Raw genomic sequence first — 7,615 nt, 5'->3', positions numbered from 1 at the left:
GAGGAGCATCGATAAACTCAGAGGCCGTTCATCATCTCTCTGCTCTCAGTGTTGGATAGGGTCACTTCACAGTCGTTCAGAGGAGCCATTAAAACACACACACACACACACAGAGACACACACACACACACACACACACACACAGAGAGACACACACACACAGAGACACACACACACACACACACACAGAGACACACACACACACACACACACACACAGAGACACACACACACACACAGACACACACACACACACACACACACACACACACACACACACACAGACACACACACACACACACACAGAGACAGACACACACACACACACACACACAGAGACACACACACACACACACACAGAGACACAAACACACAGAGACACACACACACACACACACAGAGACACACACACACACACACACACACACAGAGACACACACACACAGAGACACAAACACACAGAGACACACACAAACACACAGAGACACACACACACACACAGAGACACACACACTCACACAGAGACACACACACACTCACACACACACACACACACACACACACACACAGAGACACACACACACACTCACACAGAGACACACACACACTCACACACACACACACACACACACACACACACACACACACAGTAGAACTGACGCTGATGTGTGTTGCTGGGTGTGGAGCTGCAGAGACTATTAAAGACATTTATCTCAGTATATAAATCTGTATGTTTTATATTTCAGTTCTCTGGTTTGAAATCACTTCTAGTGTGGAGACTCTTTTTATAATTAATATAATGTTATGTCAACAGTTTCTCTAGAGCCCATTTGTAGCATGTAACTTTATTATGTCAAAATGCACATACAACAGGCATGTTAACTTTGTGGTGTATAACACTAATCATGGTATTATTAGCAGTATAGGACGTGTTCGTCTTTAGCATGTTCAAATGCACATGCTCACTGTAGACATGGTGACTCAGTGCAGATAATGTTATTATTCTAATATCAGTAGAAACATTAAAAGCTGTTGTTTTGATCATCAGCTGTAAAAGATGATTTCTATAAGAACAGTTCATGTGGAGCTTTCTTCACGTGTTGAGGAACATGTGAACCACATGTGAACCAGATGTTTAATCATGTTCTTGTTATTCTTCCTCTGATTTACTGATGGTGGGAGTTTGTCTCTGGTTCCCTCAGCGTCCCCCCCCCCCCTCCTCTGCACACTCCAGCTCTGTAAAGACTTATGAAGATTTCATGCTGTTGTCTGAGGACATTAAACATTAAACATTCACATATGAAGCTGAAAGTGGGTCGCAGCTCTACCAGTGAATGATGTTCAGTTGTGTTATTTCCATAATTGCTGCTGTGGAAGGTGATTTGGTAAATAGTCAGGACGGTGCATTCTTAATGTTTCATAGCTCATGAATGAATAATGGAGGACAGGAAACTGAGGGTTGGTTTTACTCCCAAAGACAAAGAGAAGGTTTTATGTCCATGAAGAAATAAAAAGTGATGTCAGAACAGACACAGTTTGTGTGTCTGAGACTTGAAAGTCTGATCTGATAAAACACACAGACGCAGTAATGACCCGAAGTGTTCACGTCTTCACTGAGAAGCTTTTTAATCTGCAGCTGTGAAAGATGAATGATGCAACCAGCTCCTCGGCAGTGAAACAGGTTCAAAGGACTTGTGGGTCTGTGGGTTCAGAGCTGAGCCACACTGGAGTCCTCAGATTCAATTCAAAACTCTGCAAATACAGATCTACATGGGAAACAGGAAGTGTAGGAGACAGGGGATGGACAGAATTCACCAAAGACTGTTTACACTGTTTGATTGCACAAGGTCGGAAGTTCTCTGGGGGTGAAAAACAAACGCACTGCGAGAGGCGCACAGAACGAGAAGCTCTCCGGACCACGTGGTTCCCTCGACTCCTCGACGGGATCTGGACGATCCAGAGACGGACATGGTGATGACTCAGTCTCACTTCAGCTCTCGAGCTTTGGGAATCGCAGCCATCGGCCTGGTTTGCTCAGACGGAGGCGCAGTTTGCACTGAGAGACTGTTCATAAAGTCAGTTGCTGTATAAAGAAACTCTTTCTGTCTCCTGCAGGACGATTGGTTTGTGGTTTGTTTTCCATGTGATCTGAGATATTCACTAAATATGTTATGATGCAAACACATGATCCCGTTAGAAAGTGACACACATCCTGTATTCCAGCTGAGCAGTTGTGTGTGTTTTGTGTTGACATGGTGAACTCCTGCTGCACCACACACCAGGACTTCTTCTCCTCCATGAAGACACAAGAGTTCTGTTTGAGTCGACTCTGAGACAGAGACACGACAACAGCCTCGCTGAGTCAAGTCCCTGCTGCTGCAGCCGGAACCAACTTCACTAAATGTTTCTGCAGAACCTCGTGCACGCAGAGGACACACACAACCCCCCCCCACACACACACACACAAACACACACTCACACACACACACACACACACACAAACACACACACCCACACAGCAGTGGGCGCCGCTCATTAAACCTCCTGTTGGATGCAAATGACAAATGGTGATTGAAAAATGAAACGCTGCAGGTGTCAGCAGAGTCTGAGAGGAGGAGGGAGCTGTGTGTGTGTGTGTGTGTGTGTGTGTGTGTGTGTGTGTGTGTGTGTGTGTGTCGACAGCTCAGAGGAACAAACACACATCAGGCTTCAGATCCAAACACAGATTGTTATAAGGAAACACATTGTGTTGGTTTTCTTTCCATAGACTCTGAGTGATGTGAAGATTCACAGTCATATGAACTGTATCTGGTAATTTCTCCTGATTCCATGCATTTGATTTTTCTCTTTTCTGTTTCCAGTACTGGTTTGAACTGGTTTCCACTCAGCTCCCACAGCGTCTCTCTCCTGAATGCTGCAGGAAGCTGTGAAGCTCTAAACCAGTTTTCTGTTTACTGCTCCTCTGATTGGACCTGATGCGTTTCAATCTTCATCCTCTCTCCTCCTCTCCCTCAGCATCACACTGTCTCCCGTGCACATACACAAACACACAAAGGTTGCCATGGAGACCTGCACGCTGTGCCCGGGGGTTGCCATGGCTCCAGTGTTTACTGGGAGCTGTGGTCGTCCTGCCTCCTGCAGCAGCTCGTCTTCATCAAACAGTTTCCCTGCGCCTGCTGGATGTTTACTGAAATGGATCATATTGACTGACTCTGGGGGGGGGGGGGGGGGGGGGGGGGCAGAAAGAGAGGGGGGAGTTCAGAGAGGAGCGAGGAGCTGATGAGTGAAAACAATACAACAAAAATATCACTTATTATTCAGTCACGCAGTTTTCAGCCATTTGTTCTCATCTCAAAACACCAGGCGACAGGAAACCTCCCTCTGAGCTGGAAGGACACGACTCATCAACTTTACTTTACACTAGAAAATACAGGATTCAAACTTTAATCTCAGACTTTAAGACCAAATCTATATCAAGTCCAACGTGTCTGAATATGTCTGAAGAGTCCAGAATAAACCTGGACACTGCAGGTCCCTCAGACAGAGACAGAGACAGAGACAGACGAGTGAAGTGAGACGATCAGTTTTCAGTTCACGTTCAGTTTGTGGTTTTATAACAACGTGTTTCTAACCTCCACACTGATCCCTGAGCAGCTGATGAGCTCAGGTGCTGTCAACACAGGAACAGGAAGCAGCAGCACAATGGGGGGGGGGGGGGGGGGGGGGATCCTAATCCATCTCTGGATATAATAAATAAATCCAGATCGAGGGTGAAATGTTCTGTTCTGTTGCTCTCGGCTGATAAAAGACGTCTGCAGTGCCACGCTGATGAAACGTCCTCATCTCAGAGAACCTCCTCCTCCACCGGGCTCGGACCGGACGTGTCCTAGGGGACAGACAGCTCACGTCCCCCACTGAGCTCTTTGTGTAGTGGACAGAACCACAGCTCCACTCACTGGTTCTGTGCAATGTGCTGGTTTCCATCTGGAGGCTGAAGCAGCTTCTGGCCTCGTTCCACTTTCACCTTCACAACCTGTTCTCCACAGCTAATCCCTGAAAGTCCAACAAAGGTCCAAACCCCTGGTCTCAGACCAGCGAGTGTCGACACAACGAGTCACCAATCGATGTTCTCTGTGACCCCCCCCCCCCCTCCACAGACAGAATCAATCTCTCTGAAACACTCTCTTCTCTGTTCAGACTTAAAGCTGCATCGACTGATTGAAAGGACCTGGAGGGGACAGAGGGGGAGGAGCCTGGTTCATCTGGTCACTCACTCACAACTCGGTGACTTTTAAATTAAATAAGAAATAAAATAAGAACAACAAGTGAATTCAGCCACTAGGGGTCTGTCAATCAAAACAACATCTAGCATGTTGACGTTGTGAAGCAGAGGGGATCATGGGAGTTGTTGTCTTCATCGTCCAAATGAGAGCGTGTCCTCCATGTTTACAGTCTAAGGTTCAGATCATGAGTCTACACGCGTGTGCATGTCAACATAGAGCTGGTCACAGAGCGTCTCTTTCCTTTAGCTCTGGTTCATGTTTATTAGAGCATCTTATCTCTCTCTCACACACACACACACACACAGACACACACACACACACACACACACACACACACACTCAGTATGGGGGGGGTCTGAGCACACAGAGCGAGGTCAGGTTTCGATCACACTCACCTTCTCATCAAAGAGCTGCTCAGAGAACAAACGAGCTTCTGTCCTCTCACGTCAGCAGAGACACGCCCCCCTGTGGTGGAAACATGTCGGCTCATGTTCGTCCTGCAGCCGACGACACGTCACATGATCTGTGACCGACACGTGAAAAACACGTGATTCACATCTGACTTCAGAGAGAACGTGAACATCACCGAGTCCAGTCAACTGTCACTCTGGAGACATCACGTTAGCTCACAGTTAGCTAGAAGCTAAAGTCCAGATCAAAAAGAGTATTTTACGATATTAAAATCTGAAACTGTTCATCAGTGTTGTTACACTAGGTTTGAATCATTATGTGACTTATGACAGTGATTTTAAAGTTTTGTACTTGCCTATATTTGTATATTTAGGTTAATTAATAAATAATGAATGTGGGCCCAAAGCAGCAGCTGGAAGAGGCCAGAGAGGTGAAGCTGTGAGCGACTCGTCCACAGGAAGTGACCTCACCACTGAGTCACTCTCATGAATCAACATGGACGCCTCATCACAGCTGAACCTCTCACCTACATCCACTCGTCTCCTCTGGTCGTTCACTGGAGAATCTTCAAATGCTTCACGTCTCTAGATTCTGCCCAACCTCAACTGAACGCTTCTGTTCATCCATAAAGAACAAATGATAAAGTACTCGAATAAAAAAAAAGGTTTTTCATCATATTTTGCAAAATAAACAAATAACATATTGATCCAAAACATATAGATATAAAAACCATAGAGAAACAAGAGGCAGTGATAGCAGAGCATGACTCAGATCAGCTCTGAGCTCCGTCACAGCTCAGCCTAAAGGACAGAGTCACTGTGGCTCCTCTGCTCACTGAGGCCGAAGCAGCATTAACAGGTTGAAATGAGTTTCAGATGAGAAACGATTTCACTGCAACTCATTAAAAACTCACCTCTGAGAAGCAGGAGCAGGAGAAAGTCGTATTTGTCAGATCCACATTCTTGGAGACAAAGGAAAGTGGTTCCATCAAGCGTCTGCAGGATCCGGGCTGAGTGGTTGACCCGGCCGGTGACCTTTCCCTCAGCGCCGCCTGAACACTGCCTCGGTGAAATGACACAAACATGAGTCTCATGACACCGAGCCGCTTCCCACCGGAGCCTCGGCTGCAGGTTAACTGACATGTGGTCGCTGGTGTTCACAGAAGAAAAGAAAACCAGCACAACCATCACGTGAGACGTGACTGGATTCTCTCATCGCACTGGTTTACCATCACCTGCAGAGAAACCTGAAGGAAACATGGTTCAGTGAAATGTTGAAGACGCGTCAGGAGGTTCCACGTCGCTGGAGAATCACTCATTTGCATTAGAAAATGGATTTGGTCTCATCTCCTGCCGAAGTGAATATTAACATATAGACACTTGACATGTCAACCGACTGCAGCTGGAGACACTGATGTCCTGATTCTGTCCTCGACTCCACCGGCTGCACAGACATGAACGATCAATACAATGACTCAGCAGAATGTCATAGTCATGTCTTCATTGTACATTTTAAAGGGGACTTATTATTTCCATTTCACCACAGTTGATATGGGTCCTTGGGTCTTAATGAAATGTCTGAAACATGTTTTGGTCAAAATACCACAAGGATCATTTAAACAGCTCCTTTTTACCCTGTCTAAAACAGCCCTCCTCAGATTGACCTGTTTTGAGTGCCCCCCCCCCCCCCCCTCAGCCCCGGTGAGCCTGGCAGCGAGAGCCCCAGCGCCCCAGCACAGCCCCGCAGTGGGAGCAGTGGGAGCAGTGGGAGCTGGAGCTGGCCCAGCAGCAGCATCCTTCCACACTGTTGAGTCAACGTTTAGAGGTGTCCCGGGGGTCCCTTGTTTATGCGCCACTTAAATGTCTGACGGTAGCAGCAGCGAGCTAACGCTAGCCGGGCTCCACCGGCCCGGTTGGTCGCGAGCTAACGCAAGCTAACCGGGCTCCCTAGGGGCTCCCCCCAGCTAGCGTTAGCTCGCTCGTCCCAGGCCATGTAGCGAGCCTCCCTACATGGGCATGGCGTGACTATGATGTTTATTTCAGTCGTAATCCCATTGGACGCACTCTAGTGAATCGTTTCTGACACAGAGGAACCACAACAAATCACTTGAGTTGTTTTCTTCCAGAGTTTTTGTAACGGTAGACATGCCAGATACCAAATTAACATGTAGAAGCTCAAAAAGTGGAATTTTCATAATATGTCCCCTTTAGTTAAACACATCAAGCTGGAAAACGTGATCATTACAATAATAATCATTATTTACTGGTGGGAAAGGAACAACAAATGTCTGTAATTCTGAGAATAGAAACCACCAGTCGAGTTTCTGATTGAAGATGGAGAAGAACTGTTCCTGTTCCTCTGCAGCTCTGAACTTTGATTTCCTGCTTCACACTCACTCACCACAGAAAGGCTGAATTTAGAATCAGCTTCATGGAAACACTTCTCTCAGTGAGTAGAGCAGAGAGGAAGTCAGAGAGCTGAAGACTTCCTCCTTTATAACAATGAGCTGTTCACACAACCACTGGATTCAACACTGGAAACATGGAGGTTTGTAACTTCTGTTTTTAAAGAAGCTTCTCACATCTGACACGGCCTGATTCACAGGAGCAATATGTAACCCTGAGCCAGGTGACTGCTGTAGCTGTGGGGCTGTGGCTGTGGGGCTGTGGCTGTGGGGCTGTGGCTGTGGGGCTGTGGCTGTGGGGCTGTGGCTGTGGGGCTGTGGCTGTGGGGCTGGTGGAGCAGGACAATGGGACGTCTCCATGTTGAGTGAGCGGCCTCCTGAGTCTCCTCTTTGTTCAGATTATCCTGGATTCCAAGCTGCTCGGTGAGCCCGGCACCCGGGGGGGGGGGGGGGGGGGGGGTGGGGGGGGGAGCTCATTACCGGCGCTGCAGGCTGGGATCTGAAGCATGTCAGCCACA

This window comes from Pleuronectes platessa, chromosome 14 (genome assembly GCF_947347685.1).
Source record: "Pleuronectes platessa chromosome 14, fPlePla1.1, whole genome shotgun sequence".
Classification (NCBI taxonomy): Eukaryota; Metazoa; Chordata; class Actinopteri; order Pleuronectiformes; family Pleuronectidae; genus Pleuronectes; species Pleuronectes platessa.
Note: the sequence above shows the minus strand (reverse complement) of the source record.